This window comes from Thalassophryne amazonica, chromosome 20 (genome assembly GCF_902500255.1).
Source record: "Thalassophryne amazonica chromosome 20, fThaAma1.1, whole genome shotgun sequence".
Lineage (NCBI taxonomy): Eukaryota > Metazoa > Chordata > Actinopteri > Batrachoidiformes > Batrachoididae > Thalassophryne > Thalassophryne amazonica.
This window is the reverse complement of record NC_047122.1, coordinates 58,578,126-58,594,778: the sequence shown is the minus strand read 5'-3', so window position 1 is coordinate 58,594,778 and position 16,653 is coordinate 58,578,126. Positions and strand designations below refer to the sequence as shown.

Genomic DNA, 16,653 nt, shown 5'->3' with positions numbered 1-16,653 from the left:
CTGCTTATTTTAGACTGGGTCCTTCAAATGCTGGTCGGTTCTCCGGGCTGCGTCCGACACATAACATTTCTGAACTGTACCACATTCTGAGTTGACCGCTGGTGGAGCTGAGTAGACCACGCGTGTGAAACGAGTACACCTCGTGTGCAGCATAGCGCTAGCTAATTGAGCGACGCCTTCTAGCGATAACAACCAATCAGATAACGTGATACAACACCTACTTTGCCTGTCAGTTTGTTGACAAGATGCCAGAAGACAGGTTAGCGTCTGTCAGCGACACTGACTTAAAACGAATTTTACAGGAAAAAGATGCGAAGAACACCCGCAGAAATACAAAGTCAGCAGCCAACCTGTTTCGCAAGTACGTCACTGAAAAGGGACATGCGCCCAACTTTGAAACTTATGATAGACGGATGCTTGATGGAGTACTCGGTTGATTTTACGCGGAAGCAAGACGGGAAATGGCGAAATCTCCTTTAACAGTGGAATATCCGGATAAAATGCTGAAACCGACTTCTTCTGAAACTTCTCTGTTCTCTCACGACATCCTGGATCAATAGAGCCTGAAATGTGGAGGTTTTCAGCTTGAAACAGGCTGATGACGGCGCCTGAGAGCGCTGCGCGACGTCTCGCACCGTGGGAAGTCCTTAAAGCGACAGTATCACCTCAAAATCTCTCATCAGCCGTTAAAATTTTCACTGAAAACCAGCTTAATTTTTCGAACCGTGTCCACTTCGATGTGTCTCACAGGTTTAGAAAAAAATTTGATCAAACAAAGCGCCAGTCTCTCAGCAACTTCTCAGACAAAGGAATTCCGACGAGGGGCTGGACGACTCCTCCCACAAGGAGTGCTCACAGGTGAATGACGTCACCGACAGGCGTGGAAAAACTCACGCATGCGCACGAGGGTTCAAGCATGTCTGATGTAAAAACATATGAATGAAATCCATATAGTTTTTGAAAAAAATAAAAAGGACCTATACTTTATTGACAGACCTCGTATAATACAAAAAAAAAAGTGTGTTGTTCTTAGGGTTGTGTGTCGGGAACCGGTTCTTTCTGGGTATCCTTAAGAAATGATTCGGTCCATCAGTGTCAATAGCCTTTTTGCTTAATGATTCCCTTATCGGTCCTTCAGAGTGGCCGGTGTTTTTGGGGGTGTTTGTCAGGAAAATGATAATTTCTCTACATTGATTACAGACCCGCTGCAGGGTCTGTAATCACCCGTTTCTGCAGCGCGGCTTTGCTTTGAACCTTGAACCAATGAAGCAGTGCTTCGATCTTCAATCTGCTGCTTTGTTGGTTCTTTGTTTTATTTTGCTTTATCTTAATTTTTCCCTGCTGAAACCCTAAAGGGCATATTATTGTGAGTAATATTTACCTTTTTTATGTTAAACCGACCTGTATAGTCTTCTGAAACAGTTGACCGATGTATTTTATAACTTTAAAACGGGACTGATGCTAATGCGTTAGCATGTCTATGGCATTTTCGATGTTAAAGTTAGCGTTAAGATGAGCCATGACCAAGCCTCCCTCCCCAGTGCGCAGAGGATTCTGGGATACTGTAAAACCGTGAATAAGCTCTTCACAAGGTCTCACATCAATGTCACTACTGAAACAAGTGATTATCTCTCCAAGTTTGACATTTTCATCACATACAGATACAGTTATGATGTTTGCATCTTCTAAGTCTAAAGGACGAAATAGGAAGGAACAGAGTACTCTGTGGAGTAGCCCTGAAACATTTAGCCAAAGCTACAGATACCTGCTAACTTTTATGAAGTGAGTTTAGCTTTAACTTTGGTTTTCAGTTTGAAATCCCCGAAGCAGACCAAAAAAGTTGGAATTTTAATAAGTTGTATTGTCAATCTGGGGTGGTTCCCAAAAACATTTAGAATGCCAAAGTCAGATGATGATCAAGATGATAACAAACAAACAAACAAACAAACAGTAGTAACATACAGTTTTGTCACAGTGTAGAAGGCATTTAACAAATTGAAATGTGAAGAAATCAAAATACAGGTGATGCTTGTTGTCTACGCTAACTGGATTAGCATATTAGCTCCAACGGGGACATATGATTTTATGGTTCACAAACATATTTGACCATTTAGCTCTATTAAAAAAATGTTAGCTGACTGAAAGTTTGTGGAAGTAAATTTAGAGAAAGTTAAATTAATCCGTAAATGCTTTTCAAAGTTAGCTGTCGATGAATCAACTAACTGCTAGCTGAATTGTGCCCATCACTGCTATGCTGCATTGTAAAATCATATATTTGATAAACTATTTGGACTTAACATTTGGCTTTCTCACATTTTGTCCCACATTGCGAATGAAAAAAAAACAAAAAAAAAAACTGCACTCTTGGTTTCCACCGTAAAACAACAGCAGACCTCAGCCTGGCATCTGTAATTCAAATGGAACAGAATTACCACCAAATCCCAGCACAATTATCAAGTTGATCCAATTCCTTTTTGCTCATCAAGGTCTCGCTGGAGACATTATGGCAGCACAACGAACCCAGATATTGCCATTTTCAATATGTGCACGCGTGCTGCCCCATTCCCCAGCATAAGAGGCATTTACCTCCTTTGGACGGCAGTTAAAACAGATGAATCTGAGATAATGCATGCAGTTCCTGGAACCAGGTCGACATAATCACATTCAAAACGCATGTCTGGGAACAGTTGCGTAACGAAGGAAATGCATTTTGCAAAAATCTCCGATCCATCATCATCTTTTGGCCTGTAACTGATTTCACTATAATGAAGTAATTGTATGCTTCCTAATCAGAATTTTATTAGCACACTGATATAATTCACCGTGGTGGAAGAGGAGATAGGCAGGAATTTGGCATGACATTACTAATATAGCTTTGTTAGCCCAATTAGATCAAGTCAGTGGATATTTCGCAGTACATTATGGTTTTGCACAGCACAATCGGAAAGCATCAGGACAGTATTATTTTTTTAACTTTTTATTTTAAGGTCTTGTCACTATGTACAGTACATACAGTGGCTTACAGGATGTAATGTTGTATGTGTGTCTGTTTTTTTAATGGGTGGACAGCAGTGTTGGGGTTGTTATTCAATACACACACACACACACACACATATATATATATATATATATATATATATATATATATATAGGGGCACTCTCTTGATCTTGTTCTGTCTTATGGCATGAATGTTTATATTGAGGACCTCTGTACAACGCAGATTTCAGACCACTTTCCTGTTTTATTTTCGGTAAAATTGCCTTGTGCTCCATCGATGCCGTGCGCCCTGACGCGTATGCAGTGCGTAATTAACTCTTCAACGGCAGAGAAATTCTCGAGCGCATTTATTTCCCTGGTGCTGACTTTGGATTTGTCAACTAGCTCAGTTGAAGAGACTATGGAAATGTTTAATTCAACTTGCATCTCTATTTGGATTTGCTTGCACCTTTGAAAATCCAAAAGGCTAAGTCTGCAGCTGAGCCTTGGTTAAATGACACCACTTGTGCACTGAGGTGAGAATGTAGAAGGGCTGAAAGGAGGTGGAAAAAGGATAAGCTTCGTGTGTCATTGGACATTTTAAGGGACTGTTTGTCAAATTATCAGAGAACAGTCAAATCTGCGAAAGCTGATTACATGTCAAATTTAATTGTGTCAAATATTAAGAGACCCCAGGTCCTGTTTAATGTTTTAAACAAATTAGTGAATCCTGTGGAGTTAAACAGTGTTGTTTACTCTCAAGCATTGTGTGATAGCTTTCTTAACTTTTTTATTGATAAAATATCTGCCATCAGGGCTTCAACCTCTGGCTCTTTTGAGACAAATCCCTCCATGAACATAGTCTGTTCTACGGCTTTTGAGCGTTTTGAGCAAATTACTCTCAGTGATCTGTCTGTTGCTCCGACCCTCTAACTGTCCACTTGATTGTCGTCCTCCCAAACTGCTCAAATATGCATTTGATGTGGTTGGCCCTTATTTACTGAAGATCATGAATCTGTCGCTGACTTCTGGTTGTGTCCCTAGTTCTTTTAAGTATGCAGTTGTTCAGCCCTTGCTTAAAAAGCAAAATTTGGACTCTGAAGTCCTTGCAAATTATAGGCCAATTTCTAAGTTGCCTTTTCTGTCCAAAATATTGGAAAATTTGGTTTTTAAATAAATTCAAACTTACTTGGAGGCTAATGGCATTTTTGAAAAATTTCAATCTGGTTTTAAGTTGCGCCATAGCACTGAAACTGCACTTTTAAGAGTTTTTAATGATTTAATTTTAACTGTTGATTCTGGTCATTCTATTGTTTTAATTCGTTTAGATTTAACAGCGGCGTTTGACACAGTTGACCATAAAATTCTGTTGTCGCGCCTTGAAAACGTTGGTTTACATCCTATTTGGAAAATCGGTCATTTGCTGTACACCTTGGCCCTTATTCGTCTGACGTTGCCCCACTAAAATGCGGAGTATCACAGGGTTCCATTTTGGGCCCTTTGTTGTTTTCTCTGTACGAGGTCTGTCCATAAAGTATCGTACCTTTTTATTTTTTTCAAAAACTATATGGATTTCATTCATATGTTTTTACGTCAGACATGCTTGAACCCTCATGCGCATGCGTGAATTTTTCCACGCCTGTCAGTGACGTCATTCGCCTGTGAGCACGCCTTGGGAAGGAGTGGTCCTGCCCCCTCGTCGGATTTTCATTGTCTGGAAATGGCGGAACGAAAAGGACTTTTTTTCCATCAGAATTTTTTCAGAAGCTGTTAGAGATTGGCACCTGGAAACCATTTGAAAAATGTATCTGGCTTTCAGTGAAAATTTTACGGGCTTCACAGAGAATAAGGACTTTAACTACAGCTTTAAGGACCCCTTTAAGGACGGTCGGTGCGCCACACTCTGAGCTGCGATGACGCGGCACAAACCACTGGATCATTTCTAAGCTGATGGCTCTGTGGATACGAGACTGTCGTGTGCTCTTTCTCTGGTTATCACAAGAGCTGGACATCAGCCATTTTATCATGGAAAGCCGCGCGGAGGCTTCGCGTGTCACGACCGATTCGCTGATGAAGCGAGACAATGGAACACCTCCGTTACGGAGTGTTAGAGGACAAGTTAAAAACTCATTTGTTTGCTCTGGCTTTCGACTCAAGCTAGCCGATTCCTGATTTGGTTGTGATTATCATTTTAGCCATTTTGTTCCTGCTGTGTTTTTATTATTATTATTATTATTATTATTATTATTATTATTTAGAGTAGAAGTCTTTCAGAAAGTGCTGTAACTAGGTTTAAGGATATGATTCCTTCTTTATGTTCTCCAATGCCATATACCAACACAGGGCAGATTAGCTACCTAAACTCGTGTGAGTGAGATAGATGATCTCATCAGTAGTTTTATATCCTCATTGAGGACAACTTTGGATGCTGTAGCTCCTCTGAAAAAGAGAGCCTTAAATCAGAAGTGCCTGACTCCGTGGTATAACTCACAAACTCGCAGCTTAAAGCAGATAACCCGTAAGTTGGAGAGGAAATGGCGTCTCACTAATTTAGAAGATCTTCACTTAGCCTGGAAAAAGAGTCTGTTGCTCTATAAAAAAGCCCTCTGTAAAGGTAGGACATCTTACTACTCATCACTAATTGAAGAAAATAAGAACAACCCCAGGTTTCTTTTCAGCACTGTAGCCAGGCTGACAAAGAGTCAGGGCTCTATTGAGCCGAGTATTCCTTTAACTTTAACTAGTAATGACTTCATGACTTTCTTTGCTAATAAAAGTTTAACTATTAGAGAAAAAATTACTCATAACCATCCCAAAGACATATCGTTCTCTTTGGCTGCTCTCAGTGATGCCGGTATTTGGTTAGACTCTTTCTCTCCGATTGTTCTGTCTGAGTTATTTTCGTTAGTTACTTCCTCCAAACCATCAACATGTCTATTACACCCCATTCCTACCAGGTTGCTCAAGGAAGCCCTACCATTAACTAATGCTTCGATCTTAAATATGATCAATCTGTCTTTATTAGTTGGTTATGTACCACAGGCTTTTAAGGTGGCAGTAATTAAACCATTTCTTAAAAAGCCATCACTTGACCCAGCTATCTTAGCTAATTATAGGCCAATCTCCAACCTTCCTTTTCTCTCAAAAATTCTTGAAAGGGTAGTTGTAAAACAGCTAACTGATCATCTGCAGAGGAATGGTCTATTTGAAGAGTTTCAGTCAGGGTTTAGAATTCATCATAGTACAGAAACAGCATTAGTGAAGGTTACAAATTGTCTTCTTATGGCCTCAGACAGTGGACTCATCTCTGTGCTTGTTCTGTTAGACCTCAGTGCTGCTTTTGATACTGTTGACCATAAAATTTTATTAGAGAGATTAGAGCATGCCATAGGTATTAAAGGCACTGCGCTGCGGTGGTTTGAATCATATTTGTCTAATAGATTACAATTTGTTCATGTAAATGGGGAATCTTCTTCACAGACTAAGGTTAATTATGGAGTTCCACAAGGTTCTGTGCTAGGACCAATTTTATTCACTTTATACATGCTTCCCTTAGGCAGTATTATTAGACAGCATTGCTTAAATTTTCATTGTTATGCAGATGACACCCAGCTTTATCTATCCATGAAGCCAGAGGACACACACCAATTAGCTAAACTGCATGATTGTCTTACAGACATAAAGACATGGATGACCTCTAATTTCCTGCATTTAAACTCAGATAAAACCGAAGTTATTGTACTTGGCCCCACAAATCTTAGAAACATGGTGTCTAACCAGATCCTTACTCTGGATGGCATTACCCTGACCTCTAGTAATACTGTGAGAAATCTTGGAGTCATTTTTGATCAGGATATGTCATTCAATGCACATATTAAACAAATATGTAGGACTGCTTTTTTGCATTTGTGCAATATCTCTAAAATTAGAAAGGTCTTGTCTCAGAGTGATGCTGAAAAACTAATTCATGCATTTATTTCCTCTAGGCTGGACTATTGTAATTCAATATTATCAGGTTGTCCTAAAAGTTCCCTGAAAAGCCTTCAGTTAATTCAAAATGCTGCAGCTAGAGTACTGACAGGGACTAGAAGGAGAGAGCATATCTCACCCATATTGGCCTCTCTTCAATGGCTTCCTGTTAATTCTAGAATATAATTTAAAATTCTTCTTCTTACTTATAAGGTTTTGAATAATCAGGTCCCATTTTATCTTAGGGACCTCATAGTACCATATCACCCCAATAGAGCTCTTCGCTCTCACACTGCAGGCTTACTTGTAGTTCCTAGGGTTTGTAAGAGTAGAATGAGAGGCAGAGCCTTCAGCTTTCAGGCTCCTCTCCTGTGGAACCAGCTCCCAATTCGGATTAGGGAGACAGACACCCTCTCTACTTTTAAGATTAGGCTTAAAACTTTCCTTTTTGCTAAAGCTTATAGTTAGTGTTGGGAAAGTGTAGGTACACGGACCCACAACAGGGGGCGCAAATGAACGGACAATGGAGGAAGTCAAATAACAACACTTTACTGTTGTGAAGAAGCACAACAAACACAACAGATTACAACAATAGACAACAAGTCAAATCACAGAAGGTGTCGTGTGGGCAGGCTCGAAGATAGAAGACGTCTGCCCAAAGCAGAACCGGAACCACACGATTTCCTCTGCCACCAGACCCTGGGAATACTGGAGCCGCCAAGTCCCGAACTCCCAGGTGGCCACTGCCTCCGCGTGTCGGACCTGGTACTGCTGGCGAGGAACAAAAAAAAAACAATTAAATGTGGGCGCGTTTACACCCAGCAATCCACACGGCAGGGAAACTACCTCCACCTCTCGTTGGAAAGAGTCTGCTATATAATGCACAAAAGTCACAAAAGGTTACTGAAAAGATCTCACGGTCAGCTGAGAACGTTACCTTCCAGGTAGAACGATATCTCGGCAAAGAGGTGGAGACGTTGTCCTGCTGATGTACCCCTGCTGATCAGGTGATTGGTAACAGCTGTTGCAGGTGATGCTGACAGCTGTCACCCTGGCTGCTCCTGTGAGGCGGCTGCGCCCTCTGGTGCCTGGAGCCCGCACTCCAGACAGGGCGCCCTCTGGTGGTGGGCCAGCAGTACCTCCTCTTCTGGCGGCGCACACAACAGTTAGGGCTGGATCAGGTGACCCTGAACCATCCCTTAGTTATGCTGCTATAGACTTAGACTGCTGGGGGGTTCCCATGATGCACTGAGTGTTTCCTTCTCTTTTTGCTCTGTATGCACCACTCTGCATTTAATCATTAGTGATTGATCTCTGCTCCCCTCCACAGCATGTCTTTTTCCTGGTTCTCTCCCTCAGCCCCAACCAGTCCCAGCAGCAGAAGACTGTCCCTCCCTGAGCCTGGTTCTGCTGGAGGTTTCTTCCTGTTAAAAGGGAGTTTTTCCTTCCCACTGTCGCCAAGTGCTTGCTCACAGGGGGTCGTTTTGACCGTTGGTGTTTTTCTGTAATTATTGTATGGCTTTGCCTTACAATATAAAGTGCCTTGGGGCAACTGTTTGTTGTGATTTGGCGATGTATAAATAAATTGATTTGATTTGTGTGTGTCCAGCACTTTGGGCAAGTTTTTCCTGTATTAAATGTGCTATATAAATAAATTTGACATTGACATATATATATATATATATATATATATGTGTGTGTGTGTGTGTGTGTGTGTATGTTTGTTCATTGATATGATTGATTTCTGCCTGGTCCTTTCTGTGTGGAGTTTGCGTGTTCTCCCCATTTGGGTGTTCTAGCTTCTTCCCATTTCCAAAGACATGCAGGTTAGGTGAATTGGTGACTCTAAATTGACCGTAGGTGTTCATGCAAGTGTGAATGTGGTTGTCTGTCCATATGTGGCTCTGCAACAGACTGATATCGTCTCCAAGGTGTACCTCGCCTCTCACCCTATGACTGCTGAGATAGGCTCAAACTACCCCATGACACTTGATTGAATGAATGAATGACTGCAAGATCAAGTCCAAGAACAAGAAGGCACTCAGAGAGTGCATACCCCCACCGAGGCCACACTTTCTGGAAAATGTGTTGTGCAACCTGTGGTGGACTGGAGTTCTGCCCAGCGATTGTCACAGACACCACCTCTTCATGCTGTGGGTATAAGGATCAACCCTGGCCCATTGGCCCCCAAAGACTGTATCAGACTTACTTGGTTGCATGGAGTTGTTTTCTCTGTGAATTTAAAGAGCATAGTTTATTTTTAGAAATTTTAAAATACAGCACTGTATTATTTTTTTAAAGAAGTGTCATAAAGATTTTCTATATGCAAAAGCCCCAAGGTTCCCAAACTTTTGCATGCCACTGATGTTTGTGTCTCAAAGATGTATTCCAGTATGTGAATATATCACCTTGCATATTAATATTAAATATTACTCATACAAGTTTAATTGTTAATGCATCTTTTTCTTTTTTTTGCTTTGTCCCAAAAACTCAGATTTTCTGTAAACAGAACTTTGCTGTTGTGGTTATGAAATCACTACTGAGTTTTAAATACCTCCAGATTTTATTTTTAAAGTTCAGTTTGCTATGAGGAAAAAAAACATTTTTCCCATGCTGACAACATGGTACAGTCAACAGTCCAATTTATTAGTAGCAGTATCTCGTAGTCTTAATATATCATCATCTATAAATCATTTGTGCAGTGCCTGTAGGAAGTTTGTATACCCTTAGAAAAGTAAGTAGATTTCCCATGGATGGTTGTATGAGGCTGTGTTTGAAGGTGGGATGTAGAAAGAGGTGTACTTATGTTATATTATTATTATTTGAATATGGTACTTCATATTGTTTTAAAAAATCAGTTTTATTATCATTTATAGCAAAATAAAAGGATTCCCATTAAACCCATTCCCATTAAATTCCCATTAAGTCAGACAAAATTAAACAGAACATTTAGAATATTTGAGCTTTTTATATTTTAGCTAGTCTCCTCAGTGTTGTCAAGTTAAATTCAGTCACAACAAGGAACACTGACTATATGCCTTTCACAGTAAAAGTATTTGCTGAGATGCTGGCATTAAATGTTTTAATGTGAAACGGTGCGAGCAACATAAACTATCTGATGTTTAACACTTCTACCAGTAACATCAGCGAGTCACGCCACCTTGGAAGTATGAGTTAGGTTTGAGTCGGATACTCATTTCAGACGAGTATACGGTATGGATAAAGCATTTTTGATGAGTACGAGTATGAAATGAATAAAACTCATCAATATCTGTGCTCATGCTGAAGGAAAATTCTCATTGGCTGATTGACTGTCTTCACGCTTTGTGATTGGCTAGTCACACAGCGCCTGCCCCTCCGTACACAGACATGTCTCTCTGCAGCCGCTCTGACCTGTCTCGCACTCTCGCAGAGCTATACACACACAGACAGGATCTCTCTCTGTGCTTGGCTTGATTCGACCTCACATTGCTCTGTCAGTCAGACAGTTTTCTTCAGCTCACCTTTTTTTTTCAGTTTGATATTTAAAGTTAGTTGGTGAACTTTTTTTAGATCGTACGTGGTGCTTTTACAAGACAGAGCTGATAAAGGCTCGTGTTGCGTCGGTCACTGCCTCCACTCTGGTCGGGTTTTTTAATAATTAATCTATTTTTTTTAACCAGATGATGAGTACAAGCGGTTGAGATGAGTTTCCTCCGCAGGGTGGCTGGGCGCTCCCTTAGAGATAGGGTGAGGAGCTCGGTCACTCGGGAGGAGCTCGGAGTTGAGCCGCTGCTCCTCCACATCAAAAGGAGCCGGTTGAGGTGGCTTGGGCATCTTTTCCGGATGCCCCCTGGACGCCTCACTGGAGAGGTGTTCCGGGCATGTCCCATCGGGAGGAGGCCCCGGGGAAGACCCAGGACACGCTGGAGGGACTACGTCTCTCGAATGGCTTGGGAACACCTTGGGGTTCCCCCAGACGAGCTGGTAGAGGTGTGTGTGGATCGGAAGGTCTGGGCGGCTTTGCTTGAGCTGCTGCCCCCGCGACCCGACTCTGGATAAAACGGAAGAAAATGGATGGATGGATGGATGGATTTTTTTTAACCATTTGCTTGCTTTTCATTTTGTTGGGTGATATAAAGTCAGTTGGAAAACTTTGCTCCAACTGAAAGAGATGCTTTTGAGAAGAATACAGTGAACAAGGCTGACATATTATTTCCCAGTTTGCCATCACTGGATGTTTGGATGAATCACCAAGTTCACACAGATCATTCAAAAATAAACAGTCTTACAGACCACTTACACACATACATACATATAGCTGAACACACAAAGTAGCCTATATTAATATTTTTATTGAATATGGCTGCATGCAGTGTTTTGACACTTTTTCACTGCAGTTCATGAAAATAAATTGGTCAGTCGAACAACCTCTCACTCAGTCACACACACAGACACACATGCAGATACCTTAATATTGTTTAACTTTGTGTGGAAAAATGCCAAGAACATTAGGTAGTAAAAATAAGTAAATAATAGGAAGATTAAAAATTAAAAAAAGAAAGAAAGTTGTGTTGAGTATGACAACTCTTGTTCATGCATACTTAGTAGTTCATAATTTCCTACTACAAGTACACTGAATGTCAGTTCTGAGGCTGTTATGTTGTTCATTCATACACTTAAGAATATTCATGTTCATAAAAACATGTTCTGTAAAATAGTTCTTTATACAATTGTGATCAAAAACGTTGAATCTCAGTTCTGAGGCTGTTCTGTAAATATTCATTCATACACTTAAGAATATTCATGTTCTGAGTTCATAAAAACATGTTCTGTAAAATAGTTCTTTATACAATTGTGATCAAAAACGTTGAATCTCAGTTCTGAAGCTGTTCTGTAAATATTCATTCATACACTTAAGAACATTCATGTTCTGAGTTCATAAAAATGTTGTGTAAATAGTTCTCTTACTTTTGTGAACAAAAACATTGATTTGAATCTCAATTTTGAGACTGTTCTGTACATAGTTTTCAAATAAACAATAAATACAGCAACTTCTGATCAATCCATATCAATTTCAGAATTAAAATGTACTGATTTAAGCCCCAAGCATTACGGGTTAAACCACGCCTACTTCTAGTTTAGGCTCCACCCACTACGAGTACAGCTATACAGATACAGATAGTGGTGTACTCGCTCATCCCTAGTACAAATGTTATAATGTTAATCATAAATATATAAAAAAATAAAGTTTTCAAAATAAAGGGTTTGAAAATTAATCCACAAAATTTTCAGAATAAAGGATACACATCATTGTGCAATGTGCAAGCCATATCCGAAAGCTGAGGTCGATCTAACAAACAGTCAGAGAGATATGCGAGCCACACACACACACACACACACACACACACACACACACACACACACACACACACACACACACACACACACACACACACACACACACACACACGTTTTTGCTTTATAGACAGATGTCAAATAATGTGAAATTAAATTACATTTTGGATATACAAGATACACTCCTGTGTATCTCTAACCACACGGTTGTCTTTTTAATTCATTCTCAGTGTAAATGCTGGATTTGCCTTGGTATTTGTTACACCAGGCTGGTGTTGCCTTGCACATTTGAATGTGATTTTTAATGTGTTGTCAGAAAAAAAGTAATTCTGGGGATATCAACAATCATCAAGAGTTTAACGATTATGTGCACAAACACCCAAAAAATAATGAGGTGAGTCAGACATCTAAAAATGGTAAAAATGCATCAACATTTTAAAATGGAAATTAAACATAGTAGTAATACAGCAATGTTGGCAATAAATATGCTAAACTTATGTTATCAATAATTTCACACAAGATGAGGTGATTTTTTTAACGGTAAGCAATTATATCTAACACGTTATGAAAATTTTTTCATATTTATGTTTATGGTTTGTGGATTGCCTTTGGGTTTGGTCAAAAACATTGTTTCTTGCCTTGTTTGTCAGGAAGTGGGCGCCAGAGTTAAGTTCATGAGGCCTTTGGGTTGCTCTTATTCATCATGCCTTGTCATCTGTGACAGAATCTAATTCAGACTTGCAACTTTTCCATAAATACTCAGAGACAAAGTGCTGTTTGTTTAAATGCTTGGTTTAGGAAAACCTTAGCTAACACCATCTAAGCTCTGTTAATTTCCCAGTGGTGGTGCAATGAGGTGATGTTGCGATGTCTTTGTTGTGTGGCTACCACTGCTTTTATGTTTAGTGAAGAGGCATCAACAGCAGCTTTACATATTTAGCTTTACTATCTGCAGCAAAAAAAAAAAAAAAAAAAAAACTCGATAAGAGGCATTTATTGCGATGAGCTTGGGGTGACCTCCGATGTGTAGTGGTCAGTTTTCAGGCCGAGTGTGAATGGACTGGGATGACGACCATAATCCTCTGTCAGAAGAGGGTGGATTGTTCCTTCTGCATCAAAAGAGAGTTATTGCCCCAAGTGGAGGAGTTCAAGATTCTTGGGGTCTTGTTAATGAGTGGAGGCCAGATTGAGCATGAGATCGATAGATGGACTGGGGCTGTATCTCTATTGTATCTCTGTTGGCTCTGTTTATTGTAATGAACTTTGGGTAAGGACCGAAACACGATTAGAGATACAAGCAGTCGAAATGAGTTTCCTCTGTTGGGTATCTGGTCTTACACTCAGAGACAGGGTGACAACCTGAAATATACAGGAGGGACTCTGAGTAGAGCCGCTGCTTCTTCACATTGAAAGGATACAGTTGAGGTGATTCAGGCATCTGATTAGGATGCTCCCTAGTCATCTCCTTAGTCATGTCTTCCAGGCATGTCCAACTGGGAGGAGGCCCTGGAGAAGACCCAGGAGATGCTGGAGGGATTAAATCTCCCAGCTGGCATGGGAATACCTCAGAACAACTGCCAGTGTCACCTGGATAAGAGGTAGAGAATAATTAAAATGAAATGTGACCCATCCAAATCTTCTTAGGGTGAAAATTTTCTATGTATTTTTCCTAAAGGGTAATGAACATTGGTTACACGTGCAAAATGTATCAAAAGTACTGATAAGATGAGAGATGGAAAATGTTGTAAAGGCTTGGAAGTCTTTCTTGATGACCCAATGCACCATAGACTTGATCTGCACTTGCTCTCATTCTTCTAACACCCCCCCCCCCCCACCCCCCACCCAGCCTCTGTGGCCATCACTGCCAAGGACATGCTTCCAACTGCATGACGGATTCCGCCAACCCCGATTATCCCAACAATCCAAAAATAACGACCGCATTGTAAAAACCTTCAATGCACATTAGCACATTTGCAAAATTGTTAGACTCCACCCTGTCATTTGTCTTCCACACTTGAGGGGGCAATGGCTGTTTGTACAAAATGTCAACGTAATGATTCCTTAGCTCTGATAACGACATCCGTTTCTTTCGAATAACTTCTGTGCAAAATGTCCGAAATAGCACGCACTGTGATAAAACGCATCAGCATATGTGTGTGCCTGTGCTCCCACGGAATGGGGAAGGAGCGATGTGAGGGGTGCAGACATTTTAATCTTGTGAAAAAGACATTTGTGGGAGGATTGATCACACAATCCCATCACTTAGCGCCAAACACCTGGTACCTTAATCAAACATGAGCAGTGAGTGCATTGGCACATGCATAAGAGCAGAAAAAGTAAAAATGGAACTCACACAAGGTGATGGGTGGAGGATCTCGGGTGTTGGACATTATATCACAGCATATGACATAGCTCCTTCGTGATGTATGATCTTCCCAGGTAACATTAGCAGACGGCCTGGATGTCCTCAAATCTGAATTAGGTTGTCTTGATATGTGATCTGCCACACTGCTTGAGGGGGCGGCCTCGCTATCATTCATATCTGTCTCCAGTCTGGATGCCATCTGACTTGTTAAAAAGCATGTGCCAGGAGGAAAAAAAATAGAAAGCAAGGTTCACCGATGATCTGTATTCCCACAGGGGGAAACTTTGACAAACCAAGCATGTTATCAAAGGTTTAGTTTCAACTGCTAGTGCTACCTATGAGCTCATGAATAAATCCATCTTTGCCCTTTAAGCTAATGAATAAACTGTGAGCTAACTGTGCATTAATTTTTGCAAAAATCACTTTTATAGTTTTGACTAATAACATTTGCAAACATGTTTCCTGACATTTTTTAATCAACTTTGGTGATGGTGACTCACTGATGTTACTGGTAGAAAAGTTAAACATCAGATAATTTATATTGCTTGCACCGTTTCACATTAAAATCAACTTCGGGTATTGCGAAGGCTTTGCATCCGTCCATCCATGCTAAGCATAACTCCAGTCCTATTACTGCCAGAGTCTTCAAATTGACAGGGAACATTCTTGGGACACAGACCTTGGACAAGTTCAAAGATAGCTAACCTTGACGTATTGTAAGAGGTTAAAAAGTCACATCCTGTTCCTATTTTTATGGTATGATCTCACAGACGTTAGTGTGGTGACGTCACTTCCTACTGTCGCTAGCTGCTAAATTTGGTTCATTTTTGGCTAAATATAACACCCTTCTCATATATTACAAACAAACTGACACGCAGTTCATGGTACAGGGCGGCCACGACGGAGCTGACAGGTGGCAGGAATGCTGAGGACACAAGGAAAAAGTGGTCAAAGAAACCAGAAAACACAGCCAAAATAGTGCATCACCGGAGAGATGAAATGAGGCCAGGTACCACTGCAAAGCTGAGTGGAGAGGCAGGACCAGGGTTTAAATACGGCTGAGGTTGATTGCTGGCAGGTGGGAGGGGTACTAGAGCAGGTGTGCACAATTAAGATACTGAAATGAAAGAATTTGAAAGAAAATAATGAGGTCAAATGATTATTCAAGTGTCAAAATGGCTGTTAATTAATAAAATAGTCAATTAATAATCGTTGTTGCTCTAGTTGTTATTAAATGGCTGTTGCTATCATCATATAGAAATGCACTCTCTGAATGTTGCATAAATTATATGAACAAGGTAATTTTACCTATCTGCCCTTTTCAGGTTTCAAATTCCCTCAAAACCTCGGAGAGGTCACCGCACTGCGAAATCTCAGTAACATTGAGAACTGCAATGTTAAAATTAGTCCATAATTAGTCCGTATAATGTTGAAATTAGTCCGTTTTGTTTTTGTTTTTGTGTTGAGCAGGCGATAACACTGTTACGTCCAAAGTGAAGCTGAACTACACTACCCACAATGCTCCCTGCGTCGACCGGCCAATCAAGTTTTGCTCTTAATGATGATGTCATCAGCAAGCAACAGCCAGTCTGCCTAAAACCATGGAAATACAGACCTGGAATGGACGTGCGCGCCGTCGCTCAGGACAGGAAGGCGCCATTGCTAAGGGTGGAGATGTGCAGATCATCAATAATAAACTGACAGCTTTTTTTGCACTAGCGCCACTATTTCTTAACGGATTTTAATAAATGTAGGCTTGTTTTAAAGTCCTTTGAAAGCTCTTTCCAATGAACCTATGCATGTGTGGGTGAAAAAAAAAACTTTTATGTAAAATGCAGAAAATTGGTGACAAACAGTGCTGCTTTTCTCTCTCTATTGTTGCTATTTGTTAATAGATTTTAAAAAGGTAGGCTTGTTTTAAAGCCCTTTAATTGCTCTTTCTAATGAACCCATACATGTCTGGGTAAAAAAAAGTTTTATGTAAAGTGTGGAAATTTGGGGAAAA

General features: G+C 40.4%; 1 long non-coding RNA gene across 1 annotated transcript; it reads right to left on the bottom strand.

Annotated features, from left to right (window-relative positions):
• Positions 1-1,467: 1,467 nt before the first annotated feature.
• On the bottom strand, positions 1,468-15,493 carry LOC117502361. Its single transcript, XR_004558278.1, has 4 exons — positions 15,417-15,493; positions 10,351-10,360; positions 9,974-9,976; positions 1,468-1,478 (listed from the first exon to the last, which is right to left on the bottom strand). It is a non-coding gene; the product is annotated as an uncharacterized LOC117502361 (long non-coding RNA).
• Positions 15,494-16,653: the final 1,160 nt, after the last annotated feature.